The sequence below is a fragment of the Anser brachyrhynchus genome (assembly GCF_964034855.1).
Source record: "Anser brachyrhynchus genome assembly, chromosome: 2".
Taxonomy (NCBI): domain Eukaryota; kingdom Metazoa; phylum Chordata; class Aves; order Anseriformes; family Anatidae; genus Anser; species Anser brachyrhynchus.
In genome coordinates, this window is record NC_137695.1 from 109,310,041 (window position 1) to 109,322,794 (window position 12,754).

The following is a 12,754-nucleotide window of genomic DNA, read 5'->3' on the forward strand; positions in this document are numbered from 1 at the left end:
AGTTTCCAGCTGAATATGAGGGGGCATTTAATTTCTTTACTGTGAAGGTGACAGAGACCTGGCACAGGTTGCCCAGAGAGGTTGTGGAGTCTCCTCTGGAGATATTCAAAACTTGCCTGGATGCCATCTTTTGCAATGCACTCTAGGTGATCCTGCTCAGCAGGTGGGTTGGATGAGACCATCTTCAGAGGTCCCTTCCAACCTCAGCCATTCTGTGAAAGGATCAGCAAGACCCTGCAGATGGCTTATGACAAGCCTGTATAGTTGCTGCAGAACAGAAACAAAGCAGGGAAAAGGATCAAGGTACTGTCAAAGTTGTATTCCCCACAAGTGTGGACTGTTAGTGGTGTGTGAGGGAAATGTAAACCAAGAGTATGAGCAAGCAAGACGTGCTTTGAACTATCTTGAAACCGTAAGAACTGTCAATGAATACTATTTTCCAGTTAGATTGTGACTTTGTCAATGTCAAGGGCTTCAGAAAGGCAAAGGTCCTTGCCTTGTTTGAGAAGCCTAAGGGAATCAAGGGAATAAATATGCCTTCCTGGTCCCCAGAGTTGAGCAGTGGAACACATTCCAGGCCAGCAACACCCACACAACATAAATAGCACTAACAAGAGGTCAAGTCTTCCTCCTCCTTAAGGATATAACAAAAGAAAGACAGTCTTAAGTGTTTGCAAGAGGGAAGACAAATTGCCTCTGACATTATTTCTCAATGTTCTTTGCAAGTTTTAATCCTTTTGTTTATTGAATTTCTCCCAAAGCACAAACAGAGATGCTAGGCCTTATTAATGTAGCTTATGAAAGATATTGGACTAATTATCTAGTTCAATATTAGGAGACGGGGGATTAATAAATGTGGCTTATTAAAAAGTAAAAAAGGGGATAAGATAAGAAATGCTCTGCAATATGCTTGCTTATCAAGTCCTTGCTCTTGCAATCTTTTGAGCACATCAGCATTTCCGGATGTATAAGCTGTTTCTGTCAAGTAAGTGTTTTCTGTGCCTTGCATGAGTTGGATGACTGAAAATGCCATTCTTGGTTGCTTAACTTTCCTCAAATTAAAAAAGGCACTTAAGCATACATGCAACTAGTTATATTAATCTCACAAGTAGTTTTACATGGCTTGGAGTCCTAAGGTGGCAAGATAAGACTTCTCCTAAATGAGTTGTACTGGGCTGGATTAGCCTTACTATAGAGAAAATTAATTCTTAATTTTTTCCTTTCAGATAGGCTTTGGTCAGAGTGCTGGGAAACTCTTGGATAATCTTTGTTGGTGGGTTTGTGGGTGTGTGGCTAGTTTTTTGTTTGTTTTTAAATCTTTTAATAAATCTTTTAAGGAGGATGATAATCTTCAAGTAACTAAAAGTCTTGAAGTTTGTAAGAGTCATAATGGAACTAATGAGACAGTCTTAACAAGGCTCCTACTTTGAGCTAATTGTCTAATGTGGTAATGAAGGGTTAATGGTTTTTAAACTGATTCCTGAATATATTTTGAAGATGGATGTTTTAGGTGTTCTCATTATGTGCATCTGTAATAAGTGCTCCTCTGGTAGATAGGGGATGTATATTTGCACAGCTTTCTGCCATTAATTTCTAATTAGGTACTTGTCAACAATGTGAGTTGGCACTGCTATTGTTCAGCAACACTGTGATTGCTCTGTCCACCCTAATTAATGAACAGCTTCCTTATAAGTAGATTAATAGAGGTAGTCCCATTACCCAATGTTATTTCAGTTAGTGTTATAGTGCACCTCATTAGAGAAATGTAAAATGAAGCAGCATTTCAATTAGCTATTATACAGTATCTGATTCTTTTTGTTTTCTCAGCTATTCTTTTAAATGGGTTTTTGAAAAAGCCCTGACCTCTCCCTAGCATTCCTGAGCACAGCACAGCTTTCTGTGAAATGTCACTGCGCTTAAAAACAACACCAAATGTAGTTAACTTCTCACTATATTGCTAGGGAAAACTGTGAAGGAAAATTCAGCTGTGTTCTGGTTAATGTACAGAAAGCTTCTATAAACAAAGCCAGGATACAGATACAGTGAGGTGTGCGGTGTCAATCAGAACTTTATAGTTGTTTAAATCATTGCTTAGTTTTTTTGGCTATAAGGGTAAGGCCATGAGGTCTGCTTTGAGTAGCCCTTCTTGAATACGGGGGGAGTTGGGCCAGATGACATCCAGAGGTCCCTTTCAACCTCAAGCTTTTTGTGATTCTCATTCTAGAGCTCAATACTGGGTCCAATTTTGTTAAGCATCTAGATTAATCACCTGAATGATGGGGTAGAGTGAACCCTCAGGAGGGAAATTTGTAGATGACATGAAACGGGAGGCAGTAGCTGACTTGTCAGAGGGCCATAAAGACATCCAGAGGGACCTTGACAGGCTAGAGAGGTGGCCTGACAAGAATTTCATGGAACTCAAGTGCAGAGTCCTGTGCCTGGGAAGGAACAACTCCCAGCACAAGTACAGGATGTGGGCCACCCAGCTGGAAAACAATTCTGTAGAAGAGGACCTGGGGATCCTGGTGGACACCAAGTTGAACATGAGACAGTAATGTGCCCTTGATGGTAAGAAGGCTAATGGTATTCCTGTCCGCATTAAGCAACATACTGCCAGTAGGTCAAGAGAGGTGATCTCCCCCTCTAGTCAGCACTGTTAAGGCCGGCTCTGGAGTGGTGTCTAGTTCTGGGCCTGTCCAATACAAGAGACCTAGACATACTGGAAAGAGGGCCTCCAATGGAGGGCTACCAAGATGAAGGAACTGGAACACCTCTCCTATGAAGAGAGGTTGAGAGAGCTGATACTTTTCAGCCTGAAGAAGAGGAGGCTTACTGTTATCATCAATGTCTATAGATGCCTGAAAGAGGGGTGCAAAGAAGATGGAGCCAGGTTCTTTTCAGTTGTGTCCAGTGGTAGAATAAGAAGCCATGGGCACAAACTAGAACACAGGAGGTTCCCTTTGAGCATCAATAAGCACTTCTTTACTGTGCAGGTGACAGAGCTCTGTCACAGGTTGTCCAGAGATGTTTTGGGCTCTTCCTTTGAGATACTAGTCTCTTGTATGTGGTCCTGGGAAACCTCCTCTGGGTAGTCCTGCCTGAGTAGGGGGCCTGAACCAGATGACCTCCAGAGGTCCTTTCCAATTTCAAACCTTTTGAGATTGAATCTGTGATTTGACTTAATGCAAGCCACGCAAGCATGGAGTGAAACTATCCCTCTGAATGTGAGGGGAAAAAAAAAGTTATCTGCTAATCTTTAATCACTTGTTTTAAGAGCTTTTATTTTAGTCTGGGTTCTATAACGCAAAACCCACAAACCTAGAATTCAATTCATGTTAACTCAAACTTCTGCATGCTGAAATAGCTGGATTTGTCATTATAGTACCATTACAGTATCATCTTGCCTATAAATGACAAAGCTTTTCCTGTGTGTAGTGGGTTTACGTGGCAAGGTTTTTGTAACGGGGCCATAGGGGTGGCTTCTGTGAGAAGGATCTAGAAGCTGCCCCATGTTTGGTTAGGGCCCCACTGCTGACTAGAGCTGAGCCAGTAAGTGATGTTGTTTTGCGCCTCTGTGAGAGCATATTTAAGACGGGGGGGGGGGGGGGGGGGGGGGATAAATGCTGCACCACACGCAGCAGCTGGGAGAGTGAGAGGAGTGAGGAACAGCCTTGCAGGCACCAAGGTCAGTGAAGAAGGAGGGGGAGAGGTGCTCCAGGTGCCAGAGCAGAACTCCCAGAACTCCCCTGTGGTGAGGACCATGGTGAAGCAGGTTGTCCCCCTGCAGCCCATGGAGTACCATGGTGGAGCAGGGTTCCACCCCGCAGCCTGTGGAGGAAACCACGGTGGAGCAGGTGGACCTGCACCGACAGAGACTGCGGCCTGTCGAAGACGCCTGTCGGAGCAGATTCCGGGCCGGACCTGTAGCCCGTGGAGAGGAGACCACGCAGGAGTAGGTGACGTGGCAGGAGCTGCTGCCTGTGGGGGATCCAGGTTGGAGCAGTTTGCTCCTGAGCTATAGATCCAGGGGTATGGACCCATATCTGGAGCAGTTCTTGAAGAGCTGCTGCCTGTGGGCAGCCCACGCCGGATCAGTTCAGCAAGGACTGCATCCCGTGGGAGGGCCCCCACAGCACAGGGGACGAGAGTGACCGAGAAGGAGTGGCGGTGAAGAAGCGCTGTAGACTGACCATAACCCCTGTTTCCCTGTGCTGCTCAGGGCGAGGGAGGTGGAAGAGGGTGGATGGGGGGGAAGGTGCTTTTGGTTTCTTTCCTTTGTTTCTCACTTCTCTAGCTTGTTAGTAATAGGCAATAAATCTTACTGTCTCCCTATTCTGAGTCTGTTTTGCCCGTCACAATAATTACTGCGTGATCTCCCTGTCCTTATCTCAACCCTTGAGCCCTTTTCATTGTATTTTCTCCCCGTTCATCTTTGAGGAGGGGGAGTGAGAAAGCGGTTGTGGTAGAGCTTGGTTGCCCACTTGAGTAAAACCACCACACTGAACATAATGTAAACATCCACCTTTATAAAATGTTTGGTCTCATTCTGAATCACTAAGCTATTGAATGCTTAAGCTCTCTGCATTGTTGGCAGTTTGGGTTGAATCCCACATGCTAGGGTGAAGCTTGTGCAATCATCCTTCTCTTGAGGTGTTTTTTTTTTTAATGTAGTAGTTATAAACTTGCCAAGAGCTTTCTTGTAGAGAACAGTTAATGGTGAAGTCCTGAAAAAGTCAGTCTAGGGATTAAGCCAACTGACTCTACATGATGGGGGGGGGGGGGGGCTGGGTAGTACCCACTCCTGCTTCTTTTGAGGGAGGCCTCAAACTACTTGCTGTGAGAGTAGTGGGAACTTCTCAAAAAGGGACATATGAATTGTGCATCTTAGCCCCTCAAGATATAACTAAAATACTTTAAGTTTCTGATCTTTCAAAGATGCTGTTGTGGTTTAACCCGGCCGGCAGCTAAACACCACACAGCTGTTCACTCACCCTCCCCCCTCCCTCTCTGGGATGGGGGAGAGAAATGGGAAAGTGAAGCCTGTGAGTTGAGATAAAGACAGTTTATTAAGACAGGAACATAATAATAATAACAGTGATAATGATAATAGTATTAATAATAATAATGTGTAAGAAACAAGCGATGCACAATGCAATTGTTCACCACCCGCTGACCGATGCCCAGCCTATCCCCGAGCAGCCGGCCCCCCACCCCGGCCAGCCACCACTATATATTGTTTAGCATGATGTCAGATGGTATGGAATACCCCTTTGGCCAGTTTGGGTCAGCTGTCCTGGGTCTGTCCCCTCCCAGCTCCTGCTGCACCCCCAGCCTGCTCGCTGGCAGGACAGAGCGAGAAGCCGAAAAGTCCTTGGCTTGGTGTAAGCACTGTTCTGCAACAATTAAAACATCAGCATGTTATCAGCACTTTTCTCATCATAATCCAAAACATAGCACCCTACCAGCTACTAGGAGGAAAATTAACTCTGTCCTAACTGAAACCAGGACAGATGCTTGTAACCACAATTTAGATTAACATTGAATTTAGACAAACACTGAATTTAGACAGAAAAACAGCAATGTCTCCTGAAAATGGTTGGAAAGGTGAGTTCTAAACACCAGACCTACCCCAGTTCCTTTTAATGTCTATGCAGAGTGAGTAAATCATAGAATGGCTTGGGTTGGAAGGGACCTCAAAGATCATTAAGTTCCAACCCCCCTGCTATAGGCAGGGACCCCACCCACTAGATCAGGGGTTGCCCAGGGCCTCATCTTCCCTGGTCTTGAACACCTCTGAACACCTCCAGGGATGGGGCATCCACAGCTTCTCTGGGCAAACAGTTCCAGTGTCTCACCACCCTCTGAGTGAAGAATTTCCTCCTAACCACTAATCTAGATCTACCCTTTTTTATTTTAAAACCATTTCCCCTCATCTGGTCAATATCTGATGGAGCAAAGAGTTGTTCTCCGTCTTTTTTTTTATAATTCCCCCTTAAGTACTGAAAGGTTGCAATGAGTTCACCCTGGAGCCTTCTCTTCTGTAGCTTGAACAGCCCCTGCTCTCTCTGCCTGTCTTCATAGGAGAGCTGCTCCAGTACCTTGATCATCTTTGTGGCCCTCTTCTGGACCTGCTCTAACAGATCAACATGCTTCTTGAGCTGGGGCTCCAGACCTGGATGCAGTACTCTAGGTGGGGCCTCATGAGGGCAGGGTAGAGGGGGACAGACACCTCTCTTGACCTGCTGGCCACTCCTCTTTTAATGCAACACAGGATGCAGTTGGCCTTCTGGGCTGCAAGTGTGCACTGTCACCTCATGTGAAGTTTTCATCCATCAGAACCCCCAAGTCCATCTCTGCAGGGCTGCCCTCAGTGAGTTCTTCACCTAGTCTGTAGTCATGTCTGGGCCTGCCCCCAACCCAGCTGCAGCACCTTGCACTTGGACTTGTTGAACATGGGGCCCATGTGAACTTGTGGTTCACACGGGCCCACTTCTCCAGTCTGCCCAGGTCCCTTTGGATGGCAACCCTTCTTACTGTCATATCAACTGCACCACTCTGCTTGGTGTCACCTGCAAATTTGCTGCGGGTGCACAAAATCCCACTGTCGGCCATTGATGAAGATATTAATCAGTACCGGTCTTAGGACAGGTCCCTGAGAGACACCGCTTGTCACTGGCCTCCACCTGGACATAGAGCCATTGACCACCACTCATTGGGTGCGAACTTCAAGCCAACTCCTTATCCAGTGAATCATCCAGCCATCAAATCTCTCTCTCTCCAATTTGGAGACCAGGATGTCAAGTGGGATCATGTCAAAGGCTTTGTAGGAGTCCAGGCAGATAACATCAGTTGGTCTTCCTTTGTCAACTGATGCAGTCACAATGTCATAAAAAGTCACTGGATTGGTCAGGCATGATTTACCCTTGGTGAAGGTATGCTGTCTGTCTCGCATCACCTCTTTGTCTTGCATGTGCCTAAACACTGCTTCCAGGATGATCTTTTCCATGATCTTCCCAGGCACAGAGGTGAGGTTCACTGGTCTGTAGTTCCCCAGGTCCTCCTTTCTACCCTTTTTAAAAATGGGAGTGATGTTTCCCTTTTTCCAGTCAACAGAGATTTCACCTGACTGCCAGGACTTTTCAAATATGATAGAGGGTGGCTTAGCGACTACATCAGCCAATTCCTCAGGACCCTAGGATTCATGTCATCAGGCCCCATAGACTTGTGCTTGTTTAGGTTCATCAGGTGATCTCAGACTTGCTCTTTGCTTACAATGGGTGGGACTTTGTTCTACAGGTTCAGGAAAATGAAAGACTTGGGAAGCCTGACTACCAGTGAAGACTGAGGCAAAGTTGTTGAGTACCTCAGCCTTCTCTCCTTCTCTGTGTCTGTCATTACCAGTTCACCCTTCTCATCCATCAGAGGGGTTACACTCTACTTGGCTTTTCTTTTCTGAGCAAAGGTTGTCTTGATATCTCTTTTCCATCTCCTGATGGAAATCCTGATTCATGGACGAAAAGTTGCCTTCAACAAAAAGCATACCTCAAACTTTAAGAGCAGCAAACAGGTTTGTGATGGTATAGAGAATATTTATTTTCCTCTACAAGCTGAATCTTATAGCTTAGGGGAATTTGTTATACATCTGTTATGAGTTTTTTCAAAGACAGTTTCTCCTTAGACTTCATAGACTCAATGCGCGTAATTGTGTTCAAAAGATACAGTTGATATAAAGACTCTGCAGAAGTTTTCTCTAGAGTGAGCTCCATTACTCAAACTTCTCATTTGTGGTGATAGGCATTATTTCAAGTAAAACTAGACAAAGGTCATGGTATGAATTATTGGCATTTTATGCTATGATTCTTTTCAATAGTAAAATAGCTAGGAAGAATATAAAGCATAAAATAATGACATGAGATTTCAGTTTGTTCATTTCTTTCCTACGGCCATTAAGTGTTTAGTAGAGTACCCAGCTTGTCAGGGAACATGTAGGTTCACAGTGTTGTTCTTACAAACGGGAAGTTAAACTAAACCCAATACTATAACATTACTTCATGAAAAGTGAACTGCAAAAAAATAGTGCAAAAAGCTTAGTGTGATACAAGACCTGACTCAAGGCATGACAATCTAGTTGAATGGGAAACTACTACACTAAGATGCATGAACCATAGAGTCTTAGGTCACTCTTTCTTCCTTGAGGTTGTTTACTTGAATTGAGTGGTTGGATGAGTATGACATGAATACCAATCCAAGAGGTGTATAAGTCAAATTTGAAACACCACTATCTTTTTCTAGTACTACACAAGCCAACTTTATTTCTAGTAGTCTAGGAAGACTTTATCTATTGGCATAGGGCATCCTCAGAACTACTACTGTATTAAGCATGAAGGCCAAAACATAAGTTTATTGATTTGGTCATTCATATTTTTGGTTAGCGTGGTTGTTGTCATAAGACTTCACATCGTTTGAGCAAGCTGAATGAACCTGATGTATTCAGACCTAGGCTCCAGGGAAATGGGAGGCCTTGGAGAGGTGGTGTTGGCTTTACTAGGAGGTAGTCCTTCAGGTGCTGTAGAACCTGACCATTTTACATTGGTAGCAACAGGAACAAGAAGCCTGGTTTCTTACTATTTTTGCCCTGTTCTTATTTTTCTCTCTTCCTTAAAGTGTAGTACTCAAAACTGGAGACTTGGTAATGTTTTCACAGGTATCAAGTAGAAAAGAATAGACCCCCTTGTATGTCATAAATACAGAACACCTACACAATTTCATTTGTGGTACATGGTGCTTTTGGTAAGATAGATTCCTGTTTAGTTCTAGTGGACTCAAACCTTCAGTCCTTGGAGGATGTGGTCCTTGTTTTGCAGCTAGATGTTAGATTTAGCAAAGAGAAATCAATCATTTTGTCTTTCATCTTCTTGCACCACTTGTCCAATTTATCATACACTGACTGTCCTTCAGAGTCTTTTGCTACTTCTTCATCTTGGTGTCGTGTGTGCTTCATTTTTTTCATAACTTTTGTAAGAATGCTATATACATTCTTAAAGTCATCAGCAGAAATGCTGAAAAGAGACCAACTAGGGGAATGTAGGTGTTTTGTACTGGAAGTGCTTTTCCAAGTCTGGCAATAATTGTTAGAAATTCTGAGTTTTTTTTCTCAGAAAGTAGTTAAGCATTGGAACAGGTTGCTCAGGGAGGTGGTGGAGTCACTGTCCTGGGGGATGTTTAAGGGAAGGTTGGATGTGGTACTTAGGGACATGGTTTAGTGGGTGATATTGGTGGTACGGGGACAGTTGGACCAGATGATCTTGGAAGTCTTTTCCAACCTCAATGATTCTATGATTTTAATATGTGTTGTTGTAACTAGTTATGCATTTCATCCATACTTTTATACATAACCTCCAAAACTTATGTTTTCACCTAAGTCAAGGTCAAACAATACTATACTTACTATTGCTACTTACCCTGACTACCCTGTGATTCCAGTATAGTACTAAAAGAGCCCCTCAAGACAAAGTTTGACTTGTGAAGTGCCTTGCACTTGCCTTTCCAACAGTGACATGCCTAACTGTCTTTCAAAGTTAAAATGAATGGTGGCTGTTAAACACACCAGTTTGAACAAGGTATAACCTGTGCAGGAACTGGAATCTAATTAATCTCACAAATCATTTATACGAGTATGAGACTTCTCTCTTCAAACTTGAAGTAGGTTCTAATGCCTCTAAATGCTGCTAAAGGAATACTCAGTAAAACAAAACTTTATCTTGGTTGAATAACACCTTCTAGTCTTTTATTATTCTGTAGAGCTCTAAAATTGCAAATGGCGTTTAATATTAGCCTAAGAACTTAACAGAAGTAGAGCAGGGTTAATTGTTTTACAATTGCTGCTTCCACTGCTTAGTCTAACTGCTCAATGTTCAATGCCATTAGCTTTACAATTTCACAGAGCTTACTAGATAATTATTACAGTCATTGCAAAGTTATCTACTTCCTGCATGTATTTAAAACTTCAGATAAAATCTTTAAGCAAATGATGCACTATTTTTTGGTTGTCTAGGAATCTTCTTTCTTTTTGTATTTTTCTAAAGTTTTACTATGTTGTGCCTGAGTGGAATAATTGCCTCTCATGCACTCTTTATGTAGAATTCTGCCATACCTTCAACATAAATGCATGTTAATAAAGTACTACTAACCAATGAACTGTGAGATATGTAGCCAAGCTTTTTATAAATGAGCACCATTTTCTTGTGTTTTAAATCTTGCTCAGTTTAAGCTAAGTAGGTCTGTAATCTTGGGGGACAAGAAGTTGCTATTCATGATGTGGGTCTCCTGTGACATCTGAAGCTGAACTCAAAGACACCAATTGCTTCCAATATCTTCTCTGCTGTAACGATTGTACTAAAACTAAGATTTCATTTGGCAATAAATTTGTGTCATATGTCTAAGTTACAGGGTTTGGTACTACCAAACAGTATGAGGGACAAAGCTCTGCATTTTGGGGAAAAAAAAAAAAGATGAATTGTCCCATAAGATGGGTTTTTCTGCTCAGTATAATAACATTGTAAAAAATACTTTTTAAATCACTAAGCAGGAAAAAATGGTCAAAAAAAAAAAAAAACAACACACAACTCTGGGTTACAGAAAATTAATTTTGGATGTGGAAATAAACAGTTTATCTGGTGGAATTAGTGGAGGAAAAAAGACACTTCAGTCATACTTAGTATGGCTTCATAAAGTCCGAATGTTTTTCTCAGTTGATTTTTGTAATCAAGTCCTCTCTGAGGGGAGCTACTATTGAGGTGGTATCAGTGATATCAAATTTTCAAACATCACTTACTTCAAGTAGTGGTGCCAAAAGGAGAAAACATGACAAACATATCTATACCTGCAATGTAAACCATTAAAATTAATGTTTAATTTGTTAGGTAGGATGGGCTGTATATTAAAAGAAGCTTATATCGTGTGTTTTTTCTTAATATTGTGTGTTTTTTTTTCTTAATGAGACAATAAATTAGACTATATTAAAACCCCAGCAAAATTCAGGTTCTGACATCCATTTAGGAGTCATACTTTTGTTTCTTGATGGTTTTTCCTTCTTTCTGAAGATATGGAGAAAGAATTGCCTAAGGAGAATGTCCATATTTCTTGATACTGGAAGGAAGGGACCATTTAAGCCTGGATCTTGAGGATGGCATTTGACTTCTGGTAGCTAAGAATCTATTGCTTACTACCTTTGACTGCGATACTGCATAGACACTTCATGTTTCACACAATGCAGAGATAGCACAGCCTAATGCTGTAATCAATCTGGTACTGCAGTTTGTGTTGCACACAGGCATGAATTATTTCACTCAGAGTGGAATAAATCCCCTTAACCCCAACGCTTTGGTAAAAGAAAATGAAATCAAGTGGACAAAAATATTTCACTACGCAAAACTTACAGTGCAATGAAAATTCGTCTGGGGTCTTTAGCACATTTTTATAGGTTGTGGGGTTTTGGTTTTCTTCCAGAAAGCAGGGATTGCAGACAAGATGCAGAGACAATACTTCAACCTCAGGAGAGTTTCTATATAGGTTGTTTACTTGCCTCAAGATAGCTTCACCTGTATCTAGTGTAGCAGAAATATAAAAGTGACCTGTGCAGCACTGGTACCGAATAAGTGCTGACTTGCAGTCTATAAGCCAGCTCAGAGAAGGCCTCGCAGGAGATGTAGTTCCCAAAGAAGCAACACATACAAGGAAGTTGCTGACTAACTGAAGAGCTGAAAGAGCAGCAAAGTGAGTAACAGAAACCAAGCATACAAAATGACCTCTAAAAGAAGCCTAAAAGCATGACTCTAATCGAGATGGAGAAGAGGAATTCAAGTGTTCAAATATGCAAAGGGCTGTTGTAAAGAAGGGAGTATCTATATTCCTCCTAGGCAGGATGAGAGGAAACAGGCTCTAATTTCAGAACTGGAATGATAGAAATGATCTCTCAGTGGTGAGAGCAGTGATGTGCAGCAGGCAGCTGCCTGGTGATCCTGTGGAGTTTACACCACCAAAAGTATTGAGATACACAGACTGGAGTGGTTTGGGCGTGGTCTGTCACCCAGCTGTTAAATAGTTAAGTAAGCCTCTGAGCTATTGTTCTGCAATTTTAGGATTTCTGGGTTTCCACACAATGCAGAGGTGTCCCTAATAATCAGGCAGAAAATTACGCTTAAAATAGTATTTCCATGAAATTGAAAAATCTCCACAGGGAGGAGAACCTGGGCCAGTGTCTACCCGAAAACCAGTACCCCAGTGTCTACGTGGTGTGCTGGCATTCCAACAGCAAGCAGGTTTAAGCCTCATGAACACGAATATATATATCATAACACATTGTTCATATTGCTTTAAGCCTCATAAACACACAGAATCACAGAATCATCTAGGTTGGAAGAGACCTCCAAGATCACCGAGTCCAACCTCTGACCTAACACTAACAAGTCCTCCACTAAACTGTATCACTAAGCTCTACACCTAAACGTCTTTTAAAGACATCCAGGGATGGTGACTCAACCACTTCCCTGGGCAGCCCATTCCAATGCCTAACAACCCTTTTGGTAAAGAAGTTCTTCCTGATATCCAACCTAAACCTCCCCTGGTACAACTTTAGCCCTTTCCCCCTCGTCCTGTTACCAGGCATGTGCGAGAACAGACCAACCCCCACCTTGCTACAGTCATGACAACTGGAAGACTGGGAGCTGGAGGGTACCTTGCTACTCAAAGTAGT

At 42.6% G+C, this 12,754-nt stretch overlaps 1 protein-coding gene across 2 annotated transcripts in view; it reads left to right on the plus strand.

Moving 5' to 3' along the window:
* Positions 1-12,754, plus strand: part of LOC308190486 (uncharacterized protein) — a 44,656-nt gene that overhangs the window by 18,039 nt on the left and 13,863 nt on the right. The window lies entirely within an intron of this gene.